Raw genomic sequence first — 23,510 nt, forward strand, 5'->3', positions numbered from 1 at the left:
TTCCCTGGATGGAGAGGCCTGGTGGCACTCAGAGGAAGGATAGCAGGCTACCAAGAAGAGACTTGACACCTTATGAGCATATACAGTGGGAGGAGGTCCCCCTCAGTCACAGTCATAGGGGAGGGGAGTAAGGGGAAAATGGGAAGGAGGGAGGAATGCGAGGATACAAGGGATGGGATAACTATTGAGATGTAATATGAATAAATTAATAAAGTATATTAAAAACATTTATCTGTTTACTGAGTATATCCTTTCACATATATTCAAAATTCAAAGAAAAAAGTAAAAACACTTCTGTTAATGTCAAGACAAAAGAGATGGAGTCATGAGATGCAATGCATGTAACAGATGACCACAGTTACTTTTAGGTTCTCTTCATTCAAAAAGAGGGAAGAACTGGAGATGGAGAGAGAGAGAGACAGACAGACAGACAGACACAGAGACAGACAGAGAGACAGAGACAGACAGACAGACAGACAGATAGACAGAGAGACAGAGAGAACATGAATATGCTTGCTTAGAGTGCACTACATAGCCAAGGCATTCATCCTCAGTTGTCATCAGGATACTGAAGCAAGAGGATCGCTTGAGCCCAGGAGTTTGAGATCGAGCTAGATAACACAATAAAACCGTGTCCTCAAAAGCATGCAAAAGTGTTCGAGCTTAAAAGGATAAAATTTCTATGTATAAGATGGTTATTTTTTTCTAGAAATTTACAGTCTTTTCAATATAAGAGGAGAAACTATTTTATGCCCACATGTAAGAGTCCTCTGTGCATTCAAATGTATAAATGTTTTTGTCCCTGTTCCTCTAGGCACATTACAAGCTATCTGGTATATCGCCGCTTTAAGTGCTGAGATGAAACTGACTGTAATGGTTTGACACTTCCTGAGGGTCTCCGGTTCCTGAGCACAAAAACTAAAGTGCTGGCTCTTTACTTTTTTTTTTTTTTTTTTTTTTTTTATAGTTATACATACCTTTAAGCAGCTAACAAAAGTTATGAACTCTCTCAGTGAGGAAAAAAAAAATGCACAAGTACAAATAGGTCTAAATATTTGGAAACAATCTGGAGATTTCCTGAAGTACAAATGTGTATCCCAGGCTAAAAATCCCTCTTTTCACCAGCTCTGACACAGATATCTAATTTTCATTCATCTTTGTCTTAGGCTGTTCAGGCTACTATTAAAAAAAAAAAAAAAAATAGGATGGCGTTTGAATGAGAAGTGCTCCCTACTGGCTGGGGTATCTGAACTTGCTCCCCTGTTTGTGTTGTTATTTGGAGACGTTATGTGAAGATGCAGCCTTGACAGTGGATGTATATCACTGGGGCAGACTGTGGGAGCTAAAAACCTTGGCCCACCTCCAGTTCAGCCTCTGCTTTGTGTTTGTGCCTGGCAATGGGATCTTTCAGCTCCCTGCTCCTGTCACATTGCCTACCACTAACTACCCTGTCTCCACACTTTTATGGACTCTTATCACTCTGGAACTGTAAACCAAAACAAACTCTTTCTTCCATGAGCTGCTTTATCACAGCAACAAAAAGTAACAAATACATACCATGAGCCATGTGCTGACATTATGAAGTAGACAGAGATGAAGTCATATTGGAGTTAGGCATGTGTTTATTTCCCATGCTTTTGAATGTTGTAAAGTCCAAACTTAAGGTAGTGTGATGTTTAATGCCTGGTGAGGTCCACTTCCTGGCTTGTGTGTGGCATCTTCTCTCTGTGTCCTTCATGGCACAGCAGGAAAGACAGGTGCTCTTTTACAAGAGCACTAATACAACCCATGATTTATTGGGGGCTCTCATGGCCTAACAATCTTCAAAAAGCTCACGTCTTAACACCATCACATTATGGATTCGTTTTCTACATTCAAATTTCAGAGTACAAATACACCAAACCACAACTTTCAGGAAAGCCCTTCCTGGATGTGCCAACCCATGCTGATTATTCTTTGCTCTGCATGTCTACTGCAGCCTTAATATTCACCAATTTAGTCTTTTATTGATTTGTATTGACTTGTCCTTCTAATTCCTCTTGGCGCTTGGACAGCAAAGTCACTGAAGCAAGGATGTACGGTCTTAACACACTGTAGCATCTCTCCCAGAACTCAGAAATTGCCTGATGATTTACTTGCTTGACTGAAGCTGTACCATAAATTTTTCCCATTATCCAAGAAGGAAGAGGACCTTCATAATTCTGTGTAAAATGTGATCTCACAGGGAGAGTAAGTAGACAGTTCTGTGCTTCATATAATGCGGTCAGCCATGTAAGAATAGAAAAGCAGCAGCCATGCAAACCAAATCCTCAGTACAAACACAGGCAAAGCCCTACTGCCCTGCCTCCCTGCAGAGAAGACAATCAGACTGAAAATGATTGATTAGTGAGAAACTGATTAGAGAAGAAGTTTCTTTAACATGCTCACTAAGCAAAGAATATGTTTAATTAGCGTGGGAAGACTCAGCACGCCATTGAAATAGATGTTCTGGTCACTCATTCTGACTAATTGGATATGGAGTGAATTCTGTTTCCTAAGCGATGTTAAGGGACACATTTCAAAAGAAATCACTCTGATTGTGACTTTGTCACAGATAAGAAGGCAACCTCACAGAAAAGATTTTCTTTGGAGCTAAGAATGTAGGTCAGAGATAGTGCCTTTGTCCAGCATATAAAAAGTCTTAGATTTGGTCCCCTGCCAAAGGAAAAAAAAAATCTTATCTTTAGCTCATTAATAAGGTAAAGATGTTACCTTACCGTCATTCAAAGAAATATCCAAAAGAACAAACATATCTATAGATAAGGAGTCTTAAAGTGAATCTAAAAATGAAGGCCAAAAAAAAAAAAAAAAAAAACGGAAGCAAAGATAACTGAGTTTCTTAAAGGGAAGGCTGTCAGTCTACTGAGTCTCTTAAGCAGAAATGTGCCTGCAGGACAAGCCTTATCTTAGAGTGGTATCAGTTACCTGTACATTTCAGAGTTGTAAGATGGCGCGCCCATCGTCTCAGAAAGGACAGTGTTATAAACTCCCAACAATCGCAAGGATCATCCTGCCCAAAGTACTAATTGTCTTGAATGGGTGGCCACTTATTCCTGACTTCTTTTCCTAGTTTCCTTCTCTGTTGCTGTGCTAAACACCACAGCAGAAGCAATGTAAGGAGGAAGAAGTTATTACTTCTCCCGGGTTAGAGTCCATCATCAAGGGAACCTGGGAAGGCACTTGGTGGCAAAGGTAGAGGGTGAGCAGGCAATGGGGGAGAGCAAGCAAGGGAAAGTGAACACATTTCCCTCTGCCACCATGTCCTTTAATTCTGGACTGCTACCAGCAGGTGTCCTCCACATTCTCATGGGTCTTCACACACAAGTCAAAGCAAGCAGGGCAGTTCTGAAAGGGGTACAGGGAGGGGGGGAGGCTTCCTACTCAGGTGATTCTAATGTGTGACAAGTTAACATTAAAACCAACCACCTTGCTTCTCTTTCTATCAGCTACATGTGACAGGCCACTGTGAGCCACGGTAAATCCTGCTGAGGTGCTGGCTCTTCTCAGGAAGGCCACTGACTATCATGTCCCACAATTATCTCCCCAGGATAAACTCTTGAAAACTTATCATCTGTTGGGTGTTGTGCCCATCGCTGTTGTTGACAATTAGATCATTTGATGAGTCACCTCTATAACTATTTTCTTACTTTAATTTTGGCCTGTTTCATAGCATTTACTATTACACTTTCTTTGCATTTTCTAATTTACTTACACTTCTTATCAGGCCAAGTTCTCAAGAAACACAATTAACCAAATTAATAAACTTTCTTTTCTGTTTCATTATCTTTAAGTGTTTTATTTTCTAAATAAAGTCCCTCAAGATTTACGTTTAACCTACTTCCTTATGCTGATTGTCAAATGTCATTTTTTTTTTCAGTTTTCTGTTTTTAAGGCAAAGGTTTATAGTCTATTTTGTAAGTATATAATCACAATTCTTGGATACATTTGTGTTACATCCATTTAGTTCCCATTGTCATTCAATCACAGTATTTTAAATATAATTCTATTCATAAAGTACTAGAAACTAAAATTATCTATTGGGAAAAAGATCTGAAAGATGCAGAAACCTAGAAAGCATGCTTTGATCATTTTTCTTTGTGTGGCTATTTCTCACAGATCGGATCTTAGATTTAACTGATTGCCTCTGAGAACCACGTGAGTGTAAAGATGGAAGGGTAAGTCAAGATGTCAGTACACGGAGAGAAGAAAGCCCAGCTTTCGTAATAGATGACTTTTCCTTCTTTCCCCACTCACAGGTTTTGCCTGTTAACATTTTGCTCCCCAGCTTTAGGGGAATCATTGGAGCTTAACTGACCTGACTATCCAGCAACCCTTGAAGAATCAGTCAATTCTACACCTCAGAAATGACAGTGCAGTGTTTACTTCAGCAGTATATACATTAAAGCTGGACTGATATGAAAATGAGAAGAGTGGTGCTGGCTCAAGGATGGCATGCAAATTTGTGAAGCATCCACATTCCATATTTTTCAGCAGGGGGTGGGGGATGGGGGGAGAACGTCTTGATACCGTTTTTCATGTCATTCTCACAAATTCTAATCTTTAAGTGCAATATTGGTCAACAGCTTTCTGAGGTGGTTGATGTCACATACAACTTCTAATATCTGTGAGTCAGGGATCCAAAAGAAGTGAAAAAATATGGAAGCTTCGCACCTTATGTCAGTCATGGCAGTGTTTGGTAGGTGCAATTAGGGAGGAGCTGCTGGTTCTGGCAACTGGCTTTACTTAATTATGAGATCTTTGAGACACCTGTTCTCTCACCTTATATGAACTCAGTCTAGTGAGTTCTAGATCTAGAAGCCTCTGTGTGAAGTCTGTTCCCTACCTGCTTCTGAGACACAGACCATTCTTTGTGCGTGTCTTTTTTTTTTTTTTTAAGGAGCCGGCAAGAACTCAACAAAATCTCCTTACAATGGGGAATGGTTTGGCGATCCGTCCATGAGGTTTTAAGTGTTCGGATTATTGCCCTACCATTTCGTCTAAGGTGTTGCCGGTGTCACATAGCATCACTATGTTATTAGACGCTGGCCCCATTGTTCCTCATGCCTCTGTCTTTCTACTACTAGGACCTTCTTGTGTGTGCTGTAATTTTCTTCATTTGAGCACTGGGATGCTGGTATTGTTCCTGACACAGGAAGAAAGGTGAACACACAGAGGCAGATGGCCCTGCGTGCTGGCTGTGCTGCAAGAGGCTGGTTATCACCCCTCCATCAAAGGTCCCAGTCCTTTTCTCACCGCCTCAAGATGAAAGCAATTCAGCCCATCACTGAGCTCCTCTTCGGCTTCATGGAGGCCAGAAAAACAAACAAACAAACAAAGTACACTTCACTACACCCAGTGTTGCCTTTGAAGTCTTGGTTCCCCCCCCCCCCCAATGTTCTCAACATATAGTGTGTTATGCTGTTTACAGGCTCTTGTAAATCGCTGTGACAGTCGGTAGCTAGCCCTTTCTGGATCCCACAGGCTCTGCCTTACAGGCAAGTGATAAAAAGACTTAGTGGCCAACTTCAACAGGTTAACATTTTCTTAGCTCTCAGTCAAATTAGACATATCAGCCATATTTTATTCTGCCGTTATCAAATTTCATTATTCTCATTCGTTCTATTATCCTAAGAAAAAGGGAAATGACAACTCTGTACGCAGGAACAATTGCCAGAGTTACAATTTATTGCATATGTAAAGAACTTTTGTTGAACAAATTAACAAATCAATAATTGGTGGTGTGCCAAATTTATGCAGTTCAAATGTAACTTTTGATATTTTTTTCTTTTATAACCTAAGAATTTATTCAGTCACTTAAAAATATTAATAGGCAGCCGGTCATGATGGCACATGCCTTTAATTTCAGCACTCGGGGAGGCAGTGAGTGGTCTCTGTGAGTTCGAGACCAGCCTGGTCTACAGAGTGAGTTCAGGACAGCCAAGGATACATAGAGAAACCTGTCTAAAAAACAAAACAAAACAAAACAAATTAACAGACTTGCATGGCTTCAGTGTTACATTTAAAGGACATACACAGAGAGGTTTTTTTTCTCTCCTTTTATTGAAAATACATTATTTTTGCCTAATAAGCTGTTGTTTGATATGATCAAAATGTTAAGCTGTTATTCAATCAACACCAAATAGACAACGTCAGGAAGTGAAAAAGATATGACTGAACTGCACACAGAGGACAAGGCCTTTCTTACATCTTCCAGATCCCCTGGACACCGGCAGGCTTCCCACAAGCCATTTATCTCAGAGATGGCAGCTGTGCAGGAGACTAACCACCTCTCGGATGGCTGTTGTACTTAACTGCAGCTGCGTTTACCTGCCAGATCAAGCACAGCACTGGAACTATTGGGTTCAATAAGCTGCACCAATTATTAAGACAGGTTAAATAAATGAATGGGCCATTAGTCTTATGAGCAGCCGGAATTAGTCATTAGGACTGAGTGGCTAAAAACTCAAGAGGCCTAATGTAAAGTTGAGGAACAATTTTAAGACATTTAATGTACAGTAAGGTATCCATTATGAAAGCCTGACTAACCAGAAACTTTAATAACTTTATTAGATATTATGCAGGTGGTAAAGATACATGCTAAAATTAGTCAAAAAATTTACATGTTAAAGGTATCTGTCCAACATACTATTTACCACTCTGAAAAGTATAAAAAATGTATTAAGTCATGATTCTTATATTTAACTTGCTTATAATTTAGATGGAAGACAAAAATCACATATATTAAATGATCTGGAAGCAGTTAAGTGTTAAATTCTGTATATTTTGTTATAAAAAACAGATAATTGAATTATTTTATGGATACTCTTTGTAACCCAAGCATGATCAAAGAAATGAACTTCCGCTCTATTGTTTTTTATTTTAATGCTATTTTTGAGAACTTCAGACATAAGCACTACATCTACAGTACTTCTGCCCCTCCTTTTCTCCTTTCAACTCCTCCTATATGCCACCGCCAAATTTATGAATATGTGTTTATATGTTCCCATGTATACATAACCTACCAAGTCCATTTAGCTTTGCTCATATTGCATGTGTCCAGTGCTGGGCATTAGGGATTGGCAGGCAATGCAGCAGTTTGTCCCTAAAAGAAGCTGATTCTTTGTCTATCAGCAACCATTGACAATATACAGCTCTTCACTAGGGGTGAGGCAATGGAGAATTTCCCCTGTCCATATTGGTATGTCAAGTATTGTTGACATTAGGCTGCTTTTATTCAGGTAACCATATGGTCGAAATTTCATGGATGCATTTTCTCTATCATGTCTCCTAGACACCATCTGACAGCACATGCCTTGAATTTCTGGCTCTTACAGTCTTTCTGCCCCTTCTTCCGTGCTGTTCCCAGAGCCTTACCTGTAGAGGTTGTGCTGCAGATGTGTTAGTTGGGGTTAGGCAGCTCACAGTCACTTACTCTCTGTGTTTTGACCAATTACCCTAGGGGGTATACTGTTCTTGGAGGTACTACAGTACCAGGTCAATGCGTAGAGTGGACGGAGCAAGCTCCAATTCCAACTCCTACTTCCAAAGATCCATTTAATATATTGTCCTCAGATAGAGGACGTATCAGATATTAAACTGATAAGAACAGATACTACACTTCATCTTAGCCAAAAGGCCAAGAAGTGATCCAGTTGTGTCTCTTGATAATAGTCTCCATCTGTTGCAAAAAGGAGCTTCTTCGATGAGGGGTTAGAGCTACACTGACCTAGGAATATAAGGATAAGTATTTAGAATAGAGTTAGAAACTATATTGGTTTAGGAAAATGGCACTAGTAGGTTATTCTTTAGGTTCCATGGCCTGTCCAGCCATGAGTAATTTGCTAAGTTTATAGTAGCAGGTATGAATTCTCTCCTATTCATGGCTTAAGTCTAGTTATGCGGCTGTTGGTTATTCTCTTTTTTAAATTTTTTATTTAAGTAATTTATTCAGATTACATCTCATTTTTTATCTCCATACTTGTATCTTCCTGTTCCCCCTCCCTCCCTCTTTCATCCTATTCCCCTCCCCTAAGTCTGTGACAGAAGGGGACCTCATCCCCAACTGTAAGATCACAGCCTATCAGGTCTCTTCCTGGTACCCTGCTTACTCTTCCTCTGTGTGTCACCAGGTCTCCTCACCAAGGGGAAGTGATCAATTAGGGGGCACCAGAGTTCATGTCCAAGTCAGTCCCTGCTCTCCACACAATTGTGGAGAATGTGATGTCCATTGGCTAGATGTGGATAGAGGTTCTAGGTTTACTGCATGCATTGACCTTGGTTGGTACAGTAGTTTGAGCTGACCCACCTGGGTCCAGATCTGTCAGCCTTCATGGTCTTCTTGTATGTTTCTAGGACTCTCTGGATCCTTCCCCGTTCTTCCTTACCTCTCTCAGAGGGTCACTGTTTCACCATTTTATGGTGAGATAGAGCTACTGATTGCTTTTCTCTCTTAGCATCTTGCATAGAATCTTTGGCAACTATGAGAAAAGACTACCAGATCAGATCTAGTTTCATTCTTTCAGGTCCTGTGTCCAAAGTGTGTGTTGTCTTCAGCAGTAAGGTCTTACCCTTAAGTTCTTGGAACTTTTGCCCAGAAATTCTTGACTTTGTCATAGCTTCAATAATGACTCAGTGTTGTTATGTCACATCTTATACAACATGGTTCAGTTTTTGTAACAGGAAGGAGCTACTACAGAGATATACTACTGGTAAAAATACAGAGAATTGACCATAGGGTAAGTATCATCCCCAGCTGGACCATTCATAATGCAACCTCTTTATATGAAGCTGAGAAATCATTGTGGAAACTGGGGAGAAAAGATTTTAAGCGGCAGAGGACCTGAATGCCACAAGATAGTGTCTAGATGCAAATAGGATGCTTCCTAGAAACATCAACCATGTGATTGCATGATAACAGCCACCCTGCCAATGTGGCAAAAGGACATTTCACAAGGTCCAATCTCTAGATGAAGACCTACAGACAGCAGATGACTGCTGAGAGAGGGAGAATCACTCTCCTGATAGGTTATCCAATCCCATCTGTTCATCACTAAATACATTAAATATATACACAGAAGAGCAACACTATATGGGCTCAGTAGGGGTGTGTGTGTGTGTGTGTGTGTGTGTGTGTGTGTGTGTGTGTAAAATAACAAAGGAGAAGAGTTCATGAACTTAAAAGGAAGTAGGAGTAGTCTGGGAGGATGTAGAGAGAGGAGAGGACCATAAATGATGTAAATAGGGTAGTAATGTATGAAATTCTAAATTCCTGGTCATATACCCAGAATGATGCTCCACTATACAACAAGGACATTTTCTCAACTATGTTCATAGCAGCTCTATTAGTAATATACAGAAGCTGGAAATAACCTAGATGTCCCTCAACCAAAGAATGAATGAAGAAACTATGGTACATTTACCCTATGGAATACTACTCAGCTATTAAAAGCAAAGAAATACTAAAAAAATTCAGGCAAATGGATGGAACTGGAAATGATCATCCAGAATAAGGCAACTCAGACTCAGAAAAACACTCATGGTATATACTCACTCATAAGTAAATATTAGCCCAACATAGATGTCCTCTGAGAGACTCCACCCAGCTTGGGATTGGGACAGATGCTGGGACTCGCTGCTAGACTCTGAGTGGAGCGTTGAGTGTGGTGTGGAAGAATGGGGATATGGAAAGATGCAGAGGGCTCAGGAGCCCCACAAGAAGACCATCAAGGCCAGCAGATCTGCACCCAGAGGAGTCTGAACAAACTGTTGCACCAACCAAGGACATGCAGTAAACCTAGACCCCTGTTCAGATATAGCTCCTTCTCCACGATTGTGGCAGGAACAGCGACTGTCCCTGACATGAACTCTGGTGCCCTCAATTTGATCACTTCCCTTTGATGGGGAGGCCCAGCTGGCACACAAAGGAAGGGGAAGCAGGCTATCCGAATGAGACCTGATAGGCTGTGGTCATATGGTGAAAGAGAAATTCCCCTTCTGTCAGAGGTCTGGGGGGAGGGGAATAGGGCAGATAAGGGAGGGAAGGTGGCAACAACGGGAAGATACACACAATGGGATAACAATAGGGATGTAATCTGAATAAATTATAATAAATTAAATTATAATAAATAAATTAAAATTTTTTTATTTTTTCTTTTTTTTCCATTTTATTATTTTATTCATATTACATCTCGATTGTTAGCCCTTCCCCTGTTTCCTCCCATTCTTCCCTCCCTCCCACTTCCCCCCTTCTCCCCTCCCCTATGTCTATGATTGAGGGAGACCTCCTCCCCCTATATATGCTCTTAGAACATCGAATCTCTTCTTGGTAACTTGCTATCCTTCCTCTGAGTGCCGCCAGGCCTCCCCATCCAGGGGACGTGGTCAGAAAAGGGGCACCAGAGTTCGTGTGAGAGTCAGATCTCACTCTCCACTCAACGGTGGAGAATATGATCATTGGCTAGGTCTTGGTAGGGGTTCGAAGTTTAATGCCTATATTCTCCTTGGCTGGTGTCTTAGTTTGAGGAGGACCCCAGGATCCAGATCTGCCTGTCATAAAGTTCTTCTTGTAGGTTTCCAGTACCCTGTGGGTCCTACTATTTCCCCTTTCTTCCATGCTACTCTTGCCTAAAGTCTCAATAGGATGTCCTCTCCTCTGATCCACTTTCTTGGTAAGCAAAGATTTTCATGGTACGTATCCCTTGGACTAGTGTTTTGATATAAGTGAGTATATACCATTTGTCTCTTTTTGTTTCTGGGTGAACTCACTCATTATAATAATTTCTAGATCAATCCATTTGTCCACAAATTTCGGGAATTCTTTGTTTTTAATAGCTGAGAAGTATTCCATCGTGTAAATGTACCACAGTTTCTTAGTCCATTCTTCTACTGAGGGACACTTAGGTTGTTTCCATGTTCTGGCTATTATGTATAAAGCAGCTATGAACATGGTTGAGCATATGTCCCTGTTGTGTGGTAGGGCATTTTCTGGGTATATTCCCAGGAATGGGATAGCTGGGTCTTGAGGAAGCCCTATTCCCATTTTTCTGAGAAAGCACCAGATAGATTTCCAAAGTGGTTGTACTAGTTTGCATTCCCACCAGCAATGAAGGAGTGTTCCTCTCTCTCCACATCCTCGCCGACATGTGGTGTCATTTGAGTTTTTGATCTTAGTCATTCAGATGGGTGTAAGATGAAATCTCAGTGTCATTTTGATTTGCATTTCTCTGATGACTAACGAGGATGAGCATTTCTTTAAGTGTTTCTTGGCCATTTTATATTTCTCGGTTGAGAATTCTCTGTTAAGTTCCAAGCCCCATTTCGCAATTGGGTTGTTTGGTTTTGTGGTGTTTAATTTCCTGAGTTCTTTATATATTTTGGATATTAAACCTTTGTCAGATGAAGGGTTGGTGAAGATCTTTTCCCAGTCTGTAGGCTGTCGCTTAGTTCTACTGACAATGTCTCCTGCCTTACAGAAGCTTCTCAGCCTCATGAGGTCTCATTTATTAATTGTTGACATTAAGGCCTGGGCTGTTGGTGTACTGTTCAGGAAGTTGTTTCCTGTGCCTATGTGTCCCAGGCTCTTCCCCACTTTTTCCTCTAGCTGAATTAATGTCTCTGGTTTTAAGTTGAGGTCTTTAATCCACTTGGACTTGAGTTTTGTGCATAGTGACAAATAAGGGTCTAATTGCATTTTTCTACATGTAGACATCCTGTTAGACGAGCACCATTTGTTGAAGAGGCTATCATTTATCCATTGAATAGATTTGGCTTCTTTGTCAAAAATCAAGTGAGCAAATGTGTGTGGATTCATCTCTGGGTCTTCAATTCGATTCCATTGACCTCCCAGCCTATTGCTTTGCCAGTACCATGCTGTTTTAATTACTGTTGCTCTGTAGTACAGCTTGAGATCAGGTATGGAGTTTCCTCCGGAGGATCTTTTATTGTATAGGATTGATTTTGCTATTCTGGGTTTTTTTTATTTCTCCATATGAATTTGAGAAGTGATCTTTCAATATCTTCAAAATATTTTGTGGGTATTTTGATAGGGATTGCGTTGAATCTGTAAATTGCTTTTGGTAAGATGGCCATTTTTACTATGTTGATTCTCCTGATCCACGAACAAGGTAAATCCCTCCATCTTCTGATGTTATCTTCAATCTCTTTCTTCAGAGGTTTGAAGTTTTTTTTTAATAAGTCTTTCACTTGCTTGGTTAGAGTTACTCCTAGATATTTTATATTGTTTGTGGCTATTGTGAAGGGAGTAGTTTTTCTAATTTCGTCCTCTGCCTGTTTGTCATTTGTATACAGGAAAGCTACTGACTTTTTTGAGTTTATTTTGTATCCTGCCAACTTGCTAAAGGTGTTTATCAGCTGTAGGAGTTCTCTGGTGGAAATTTGGGGGTCACTTATATACACTATCATATCATCTGCAAATAGGGATAATTTGTCTTCTTCCTTTCCCATTTGGATCCCCTTGATCTCCTTTTGGTGCCTTATGGCTCTAGCTAGACCTTCAAGAACTGTATTGAAGAGATATGGGGACAGAGGGCAGCCTTGTCTGGTTCCTGATTTTAAAGGGATTTCCTTGAGTATCTCCCCATTTAATTTAATGTTGGCTGTTGGTTTGCTGTATATAGCCTTTATTATGTTTAGATAAGTGCCTTGTATTCCCTATCTCTCCAGAACTTTAAACATAAATGGGTGTTGGATTTTGTCAAATGCTTTTTCTGCATCTAAAGAGATGATCATGTGGTTTTTCTCTTTCAGTTTCTTTATATGATGGATTACATTGATGGATTTCCATATGTTAAACCATCCCTGCATGCCTGGAATGAATCCTACCTGGTCATGGTGAATGATGTCATTGATATGCTGTTGTATTTGCTTTGCGAGTATTTTGTTGAGTATTTTTACATCAATGTTCATAAGAGAAATTGGTCTGAAATTCTTTTTTTGTTGGGTCTTTGTGAGGTTTAGGTATCAATGTGACTGTGGCCTCATAGAAGAAATTTGGTAGTATTCCGTCCATTTCTATCTTTTGGAATAGCTTGAATAGTATCAGTATTAGCTCCTCTTTGAAGGACTGGTAGAATTCTGCGCTGAAACCATCTGGCCCTGGGCTTTTTTTGGTTGAGAGACTATCAATGGTTGCTTCTATTTCTATAGGCAAAATAGGGCTATTTAATTTTTTATCTGGTCTTGGTTCAATTTTGGCAAATGAAATCAGTCGAGAAATTTGTCTATTTCCCTTAAATTTTTGAATTTTATGGCATAAATGCCTTTAAAGTAGGTTCCTACAATTCTTTGTATTTCTTTGGTGTCTGTTGTTATGTCGCCCTTTTCATTTCTGATTTTGTTTGTTTGGATAGTGTTTCTCTGTCTTTTAGTTAGATTGGCTAACGGTTTGTCTATCTTTTTAATTTTCTCAAAGAACCAGCTCTTGGTTTTGTTGATTCTTTGGATTGTTCTCTTTGTTTCTAATTTATTGATTTCAGCCCTGAGTTTGATTATTTCTAGGCGTCTACTCCTCTTGGGTGTTTCTGCTTCTTTTTTTTTTCTAGAGCTTCCAGATGTGTTGTTAGGTTGTTTATGTGGGATGATTCCTTTTTCTTTTTGAAGGCGCTTAGTACTGTGAATTTTCCTCTTAGCACTGCTTTCAATGTGTCCCACAAATTTAGGTATGTTGTTCCATCATTTTCATTGAATTTCAGGGAGTCTTTTATTTCTTCCCTTATTTCTTCCGTGACCCATGTGTCATTAAGTAGAAAGTTGTTTAGTTTCCACATGTTAGTATGCTTTTTGTTATTTCTGTTGTTGTTGAAGTCCAGCCTTAGACCATGATGATCTGATAAGATACAAGGTAGTATTTCAATCTTCTTGTATCTATTGAGGTTTGCTTCATGACCAACTATGTGATCAATTTTAGAGAACGTTCCATGGGGTGCTGAGAAAAAGGTATAATCCTTTGCATTTGGGTGGAAAGTTCTGTAGATATCTGTTAGATCCATTTGATTCATGACATTGGTTAATGAGGTTATTTCCTGACTTAGTTTTTTAATCAAAGACCTACCCTTGAGTGAAAGAGGGGTGTTGAAGTCTCCCACTATTAATGTGTGGGTATCGATGAGTGGGGCAAGCTTTGTTAATAACTCTTTTACAAATGTGGGAGCCCTTGTATTCGGAGCATAGATGTTCAAAATTGTGATGTCTTCTTGGTTGACTTTACCTCTGATGAGTACAAAGTGTCCATCCTCATCTCGTTTGATTAATTTTGGTTGAAAGTCTATTGTATTAGATATTAGAATGGCTACCCCAGCTTGTTTCTTGTGACCATTTGCTTGGAATATTTTTCCCCAACCTTTTACTCTGAGGCAATGTCTGTCCTTGTGGTTGAGGTGTGTTTCTTGAATGCAGAAGAATGTTGGGTCATGTTTATGCATCCACTCCGTTAGTCTGTGTCTTTTTCTTGGAGAGTTGAGACCATTGATGTTGAGAGATATTAATGACCAGTGATTGGTAAGTCCCTTCATTTTTGGTATTTGTAACAGTTGAGATTTTGTGGGGTTGTGATTTTGCAATGGTATATTTACCTATTTCCTATGTAGTTTTGGTTGTAGTTTGACCAGTTGGGGTGGAGTTTTCTTTCTAATAGCTTCTGTAAAGCCGGATTTGTGGCTAGGTACTGTTTGAATTTGTTTTTGTCATGAAATAACTTGTCTTCTCCGTCAATGGTTATTGATAATTTTGCTGGATATAGTAGCCTTGCCTGGTGTCTGTGTTCTCTTAGGTTTTGCAGCACCTCTGTCCAGGCCCTTTTGGCTTTCATGGTCTCTGCTGAGAAGTCAGGAGTAATTCTGATAGGTTTGCCTTCATATGTTACTCAGCCTTTTTCTCTTGCCGCTTTCAATATTTTTTCCTTGTTCTGTATATTTTGTGTTGTTATTATTATGTGGTGGGAAGATTTTCTTTTCAGGTCTATTCTATTTGGTGTTCTGTAGGCCTCTTGTATGCTCGTATGCATCTCTTTCTTCAAATTGGGGAAATTTTCTTCCATTATTTGATTAAAGATGTGTTCTGGGCTGTGGAGTCGGCTATCTACTCTTTCCTCTATCCCTATTATTCTCAAGTTTCGTCTTTTCATGTTGTCTTTTAGTTCTTGAATGGTCTGTGTTAGGAACTTTTCAGATTTAGCATTTCCCTGAATGGTTGTTTCCAGTTCTGCGATTGTATCTTCAAGTCCCGATATTCATTCTTCCATTTCTTGCAATCTGTTAGATAAGGCCACCTCTGAGATGCTTGCTTTCTTCTTTGATGCCTCTTGATCACATTTTTCTTCTGTGTGTTCCTGCATCATAGCTTCCATTTTTATCTTCATGTCTTGTACTGTTTTAATGATTTCCATCATCTGGTTATTTATATTTTTCTGAAATTCTTCAAGTGCCTCTTTATATGACTCTTAACTCTTCAGCCCTCTTGTTTGCCTCCTCCTGCATTTGTTTACAGATTTTATTTGTTTCTTCCATTATCATCTTCTTTACTAAGGACTTAAGGTCATTTTCTTGCCTATCCATTGCTGTTAGGTTCTCTAGGTTGTTTTCATTGGGATTGTTGGGATCCGGAGATGCCAAATTGTTTTGGTTTTTGTTAGTGTTCTTGTCATTTTGATGACTCTGATGTTGGAAGGTATTTTGTAGTGACCTTCGCTGGTTGAGAGTGGTTAATTGATGACTGATTATAGGTCAGATGCTCTTGCCTGTGGGGATCAGGGAGCACTTCCATGGAACAGGTAGGTGATCCGGTTTCACTACTGGTGATTTTCCTCTGCACCTTTGGCTCCAGGCTGAGTCAGCCAGAGTAGATATCTATTTGGACTTTACTGCTGTAATTCAGAACAGCAGTTTTGGGACGTAGAATAAGGTCCACACACAAACATTCTGGTTGTGTAAGTTGATCCTAGCTGCCTGTCCTTCCTGTGGCTTTATAATCCACACCCCAGTAGTTCAGATCATCTGGGGGGTGTAGCTGTCTTTTAGCTCTGTCTCTATACCCTGTAGCGGTGTCCAACCTCTCCCAGAACTATATGCCTGGCAGAACCAAGGTCACTCTTGGTCAGCAATTAGACACTCCGAGCAAGACCCACGGTTTGTCTCCCGATAATGTGAGAGTACCTGCCTTGTTGGGGCCAGAAGCCCCAGCTAGGCTCTCTCATTCGGGGAGTGCAGGGCGAGAGCCTTGTAGCTGGAAGGTTAGGGAGCTTAGGGTTGCAGAGCTCTGGCGGTCGCCCGGTGAACCAGATCTTCCTGCCAGGCTATGGCACTCCTCTAATGCTCTAGGTCAGCAATTAGACACTGCAAACACGACCCACCCACGTCTCGTCTCCCTATAATGTGGGAGTGCCTGCCTTACTCAGGGCCCGGAGCCCAAGCTAGGTTCTCTCGATCCGGGAGTGCAAGGCCAGAGCCTTGCAGCTGGGAAGTTAGGGAGCCTAGGGTTGCAGAGCTCTGGCAGAAGCCAGCGGAACCCGGTCTTCCCGCAGGACTATAATGTTCAGCTATCGCTGTAGGCAAGACCCACATCTCCTGATAGGTCTGTGGAAGCAGTCCAAGCTGGTTTCTCACTGCGTCTGTTTGCAGGCTCAGTCCACTATAACCGGTGTTAGGTTGGGCCCCGGAAGGCCAGCGAGCTGCAGTCCCACTTTAGCTGTCTCTGTTGGGTCCCGCTGCCTGTGTTTCCACTCGGCCTAGGCGGGTATCCTCCGCAGTTTAGGGTGGTGTGGAAGGAGGACCTAGGGCAGATTCACCCTCTTCACTGAGACTCCTCTGGCTGGGGACTCCGGAAAATCCCCTTCCCAAACAGCGAGACTGTGCTTTATATACAGGCTGCAGTTTGCATGTGGATTCCATTCCAGAGTTTGGGGAGTGCGTTTAGTACCTCTGGGATGTTGCTTGTCCCAAAGAGGTAGGCCCCATGTTTGGTCTGCAGCCTTTGGGGCCCCACTCACCTACAGTTCTCAAAGTCCAGCAATCTGTTGCTCCTCTTATGTCTCTGGTCTCCTCGGAGTAGATCAGCTACGTGGCTTATTGGTCGGCGCCATCTTGGAATCCCTAAATTAAAATTTTAAAACATTTTTAAAAGATTTACATTTAAAGGGCACATTAAAAAGAATTTCTGGGCAAATGTGATACAATAAGGCACCTAGAATGACCTTACAATCAGTTAACAGCTTCAGGGAAAACGTCATATCTATTTTAAACCAACACAAATAGAGACAAAAAGAGTAGTTACCCCACCTAATAGTATGAGAATAATATGGCAGTGATATCAGGATTGCCCATTAGCAGTAGCAGAAACACTATAAAAAAAAGCTTTAAGTAGCAAAGTGCATATATAGCAAGTTCAGGACAATTTCATTAATTCTGCAATATCCACTGTCAAATAGATATTATTCTAGACATACTAGCTAAATCATCCTTAGAAACTGAATCAATGAATTCTAAGCAAAGATAATAGATTACGTGAATACATTTACTTTTGATACCTCACAAGACACTGTAAAAGTGGTAGCAAAGGGGGTTTTGCTTGGCTTTTCTAATGAACTTATCTACAAGAGAGCGGGAGAGGCATTATAATAAAATTGTGGAGAGTGGGACACTGACAGCCAGGTAGTAACCATCAGAGCATCCTGGAACCAAGTGACTTTGAAGAAGAGTGCTGAAAAGGAACCCAATTTATATAGCCAACCTTAAAATACCTTAAGGCTGAGGCATTGGGGATTTCCAAGTGTGGGATCAAAGTGGAGCTGAGGTCATAAAGACTATTGAAGATCCTGTTTCAGAACAGCTTCTCCCCAGGTGTGAGAAAGAGAAGAAAGCTTTGGACTGCTAATGTCAGGAAGAGTCACAGTAGAGTACAGAAGGGAAGCCAAGGGGATTAACTACTCACAGTGGAATTACCACTCACTGGTAAGATGCCTGGCCCTCTTCTCTCATGTAGATCTGGAATACTGGCAAATAAGTCAACCTGCAATCAAGAGAACTTGACTAACTGATGGAGATATAAGACGTGCTCATATTACCTATTATTAGGAATTCCTAAAGAACTAGTTCAGGCAGATCACACACACACACACACACACACACACACACACACACACACATGAAATTATGGGTAACTGAACAAGTCTATGGATTTAGTGTATATTAATATACTTACAATGTTGTAACACTCCTAATAGAAAATCTGTACCTACTAGCTGTCATGCTCCCTTGTTCTATTCTATGTGTCTGGTTTTGCCTATTCTGGATGTTTTATGTAAGTGTAATTATACAATTTTTAAACAACCATGTTCTCTTCCACCTGACTTCTTTTACTTAAGATACCATTTTTAAGGTTTATGTATACTGTAGGATGTACAAGTACTATCTCCCCCCTTTTTAAAAAATTTTGTAACATTTTCTCGCTTCTTTTTCCTCCCTCCAAACCCTCCAAACTCCCTCAGATAAATACCCCTCCTTGCTCTCTTTCAATTCCATCATCTCGTTTTTATTAACTGTTACTGTATGCATATACATATATATTTCTACATAGAACCTGCTCAGTGTTATGCTGTATATATACACAGCATCTAGTGTTACTTGTATGTATGATTTTAGGGATATTAGACAACCCGTTGCTATGCTCTCCCCTGGGGATGACCACTCCTCCTGTTCTCAGCGTTCCTTGGTTGCCCTGCAGTTCTTTGTGTATGCTTGAGGCCTCATGGGATTTTCCTATGCTGTAATGTGTCTATACACTGTGGTGTTTACCCGTTAAGCTGTTGGTAGACAGTTGGTTTCTTTCTCTGTTTTGCTTATTACTAATAACACTGAACATCTGTGCAGAAGTCTTTATGTGGAGTTATGTTTTCCTTTCTCTTGGTCATATACTCTGGTTGGCTTTTTAGTTATGTTTTCTTCTTCTTGGCATATTTACTGCCACTATTCGATATGAAATGGAAGCCACTATGACCAGCCATAGTGGGGAAAAACCCTCCAACAGAAAAAGTACCATAGCATATAAACACAGAGCCAAGAAGGCGTGGTGATTGGATGAGAACAGGTCCCACAGGCTCTTTTATTTGACTGCTTAGTCACCAGTTGGTGGAGCAGGAAGAGGGGGTGTGACTTTGTTGGAGGAGGTGTGTCTCCAATAGTGGGCTTTGAGGTGTCAACAACCCATGCCAGATCTAATCTGTGTCTCCAACTCGAGGATCAGCTATAAGCCCTCAGCTGCTGCTCCACCAACCATGTCTGCCTTTCTGTTATTTGCTCCCTGTGCAATGGTCATGGATTCATCCGCTGAAACTGCAGTCAAGGCCCCAACTAAATACTGCCTCTTCTAAGCTTTTGTTGGTCATGGTGTCTCTTCATTACAATAGAAAAGTAACTAAGACACGAGGTAAGGAATTAAGTAGAAAAGGCAAAACTTTATACTTTAGAGTAACAGTGCTTTCAGCGAGACAGAAAAAATTATTGAGCAGAACACAAAGACAGAAATAAAAAGGGCAAATGGCCTAAATTCGGTATAAATGTTTTGTTTTTTTACAGGAAGGAACACCATGAAATTTGGAAATATGATTTGTATTCTTTCTAATCATGTAATAAATGAGCAATTGGTATCCCAGTGAAATCAAACCAGTAGGACAAAGACAGTTTTCCTTTGTGAGAAGGTAAAATAAATGGAGATAACTGTTTAACATAGTTAACTTTCGAGACGAAAGAAACACAGGCTAAGCTAACATTTCTTATCAACCAACAAAGCAATTACGTTTTTAAAATGATGATATTGTTTGAACTCACAGCTGCTATGGTTGCCCACACAATAGCGTCCCAGGACCAGAATAATCAACATTAAAGGGCCCTAGGGCTTCAGCTGTTCTCTGTTTATATTTAGTGTTTTTGTGTGAACTAAGTTTTTTTAATACAGCATGAATATTCATACCACTTTTACAGGTTAAGAAATGTAATAAGTAAGTTTCAAAGGCTTGTGATAAACTTTCCAATATTTTAATATAGTTTTAACCTACTATTTGGAAGTCAGAGTCATATCCATTTTAAAGATGGTTCAAAAATTAACCACCTCCACAGAGATAGACAAAATATTTTTATTTTTTATTTGTTTTGAGTAGACTCAAGCCACTATTATTGACAATACCTAGTTACTGAATGAAAATCAATGAATAAGTGTGCTTTTTTCTTTTTTTTTCTTTTTTCTTTTTTTTTTTTTTTACAGCAATGGCATTGGGTGCAGTGGCATAAGTGAAACAAGCTGCCCAACCCTGCCTGAAGACTACTTTCTGCTTCGCGAACAGTGCTGACACTTCAGTGCAGCACACAAATGTTCAAGAAATCAATTCCATGCCAAATTTTTCAAAGGAGTTTAATTTTTTTCATTACTCCTGGAAAGTAACTTCCCTTTACCCACAAAAGAGTCGGAAATAGTCATTCCATGGATAATAAAGGAGTTCAGTTATGAATAGGACTCCAAAATAAAAAACAGTAGGAGACAGTTTATGAGAATTTTACTTCTGTGTGGTTCCTTTATTGAATAAAATGAGTGTCCCTTAGCAAGAGAAACACTGTATCTCTTGGAAGAAAAAAAAGCTATACTACTGCTGAGATGTCTTGATTAGCTTGTCCTGTGCCATCTTTACTCCCTTGGGCTGTGACTCTGTGCAGCAGTGCTAACCTTGCCTGCCCACTGGACCAACTGAAGATCCTTAAAGCATATGCCTGGTCCTCCCTCCCTCAACAGGGATTCTTATTTGACTGGTCTTGGGCATATGCTAGGTATTGGACTTTTCTGACACTCCCCTGAAGATTTCAGTATATGCCCAAGGCTGAGAGACACTCCTTTACAAGGAGAAGATAAAATGGCACTGCCAGACCTTGGAGGGTTTCCTGAACACCACTAGTAGAATGAAAAGAAGAGAAGAGTCAGATAAACTTTTAAAGTGATAGCTAGAAAGAGCATGAGATATGTGTGTGTATGTGTGTGTGTGTGTGTGTGCATATATATATGTAAATGTACATATGTATGCATATATGTAAATCTTATGTAGGAGGGAGCAAGGCAAGGCAAGCATAGCTACTCATGACAGCTTTCCAGCAAGCCTGGAAGGTATATCAGACTCAAACTGAGGATGAGCCTGACTGAAATAAAAGAGTTCTAGTCTCTTCCTCTCCTTCCCTCCCATCTGGTCTTCAACTTCTTTGTGAAAGCTAAAGTTGTGTTTTAAGTTTTAACTGCAATGCTTAAAAGAGCTATAAAACAAACAAACAAAATGCCTGTAAGCTGTAAGGCCTACTTGGCCAAACTGATAACGTCCTGGAATGCTAGGGGTCTTTGTTCTTGTAAGATAACAAGCCGCGTGTTTTTACTTCTGTAAACAAGGTTGGTTTGCCCTAACTACACAAGCTCTGGGAGGTGGCCTCTTCTGGCTCCATAGCCCCAGCTGCTAGGAGTTTCAGCTAGGGTCACTCCTACCCCATAGACTCCCAGCGGCCTCCCCCATCCCAGAGACACCTCTCCGCCATTTTGTGTTCTCCTTGGCAGCCCTCTTCCCCCTCTTCTCTCCATACCTGGCCCCACACCCTCACCCCTCTCCACCCCATCTCTCACCCAGTTCCCTCCCTCCATCTACTTCCGATGTCTATTTTATTTCCTCTCCTTAGTGAAATTCATGCATCCTTCCTTGGGACTTCCTTGCTGGACCTAGGCCCCCTACGCATATGTAACAGATGTGCAGCTTGTTCTTTATGTGTGTCCTCCAACAACTGGAGCAGGGGCTGTCCCTGACTCTGTTGCCTGCCTTTGCATCCCTTTCCCATAGCTGGGCTGCGTTGTCTGGCCTCAGCAGAGAGGATGCTCTTAGTCCTGCTACTACTTGATGTGCCAGGGTGGGTTGGTACCCAGGGGGGAGAAGGGGAGGGGAGAATGGAGAAAGGAGCTATGAGGGTTGGAACAGAGGAGGGAGGAGGCTGTGATCAGGCTGTAAAGTGATTAAATAAATTAGCTAGTGGAAAAAAATGCCCGTCTTTGCATAAGACTTTCCAGTAGGTTTTCCAGAAAACGTTGAGGCTTTTGTTAACCTAATTCTCCACACTCCTCACTCCCGAGGGGCCTCACAGCATTGTTCTTTTTCACTCTGTCCCTTCGCCTTTATCTTCCTAATGCATTTTTCCTAACTTTTTTTTTTTTTTTTTTGTAACTTCCAAGCCTATATTGTCCTCTGCTTCTCGGAATGAACTGGGATGAGATTTCAAAGAAGCACCCAGTTGCAAATAAATTTCATTTTAGCTTGAAAAACCTAATTTTCAAATGATTTACTGAATGTCACATGTCTAGGAAGTGGGAGGCCAGAATTAGCAGGGAGGTTTCACAATTCATAATCTAATTCTTTTCCTACTTTAATAGGGAACATTCCAAATGAAGATGGCCTTATTAGTAAATAAAAAAACAACCAATAGCAAAATATTTAGTGTGAAAATTTCAAGGAATTAATAAAACATTATCTTAAAAATTTAAAAACAAGGCAATAATAATAACAACAATAATGATAACCTGTGAAGAAAATGTAACCTTGACTTAGTCTGGGCACAAGGTGAAAACAGTCTCAGGATGCTACCCCATTGAGACTTTATCTCTACAAACTGATCAAAAGACAGGGGCTATTGTATTGCAAAACAACTATCGATGATGGGAGGAGAGAGAGAGAGAGAGAGAGAGAGAGAGAGAGAGAGAGAGAGAGAGAGAGAGAGAGAGAGAGAGAGAGAGAGAGAATATCTCTCATTCCTGCTCAGAGTGCTTGGATGGTGCGGCAGCTTCTGTCCTGTAGATGATCTATGAGACTCCTGAGAATTACACCAGGGGAATTGCCCTGCAGAACTGATACCCAGAAGGTTTCATTCTTGTTCTTTTTAATCTCCTTTCCCTCCTATTTAGGGTAGTCAGGTAGGAGGTACATGCCTTTTATAAATTCAGAATAAAGTAGAGTTGTTAAGGAATCGGAGCCAACAATAACCACCTATGTAATTTGCACTGGGTAAGAACACTGAAAATACTCATGAGTTTCTTACGCAACTGTTTACCAGGTGATGAATCCTGACAGCAGCAAGAGCAAGAAAGCAAAAACTACATTAGGGACATGCAACTGAAATGTCAGGTCACCCCTCAGTCACTAGGGACATAGGTGCTTCGTCTCCAGAATGCAAAATAACAAAACATTGGCAAGATAGCTCAATCTTGGGGAAGCTAAGTGTAGTAGGTCGAACCAATCCAAATTTGTGTTGGAACATTATAAATGTAATTTTTGAAGATAGAATTAAAAAAAAAAGAGAGAGATAGAACATACTGGGTTAGGGTAAATTCTAACTTCAATGAACATATCCTTATAAGAAGCAGAAGGGACGGGTAGGGTAGGTGGCTCAGCAGTT

General features: G+C 40.5%; 1 non-coding gene across 1 annotated transcript; it reads right to left on the reverse strand.

Moving 5' to 3' along the window:
- Positions 1 to 7,496: 7,496 nt before the first annotated feature.
- On the reverse strand, positions 7,497 to 7,687 carry LOC127207776 (U2 spliceosomal RNA). The gene has a single exon (XR_007832982.1). It is a non-coding gene; the product is annotated as a U2 spliceosomal RNA (small nuclear RNA).
- Between the last annotated feature and the right edge of the window lie 15,823 nt (positions 7,688 to 23,510).

This window comes from Acomys russatus, chromosome 24 (assembly GCF_903995435.1).
Source record: "Acomys russatus chromosome 24, mAcoRus1.1, whole genome shotgun sequence".
NCBI classification, from domain to species: Eukaryota; Metazoa; Chordata; class Mammalia; order Rodentia; family Muridae; genus Acomys; species Acomys russatus.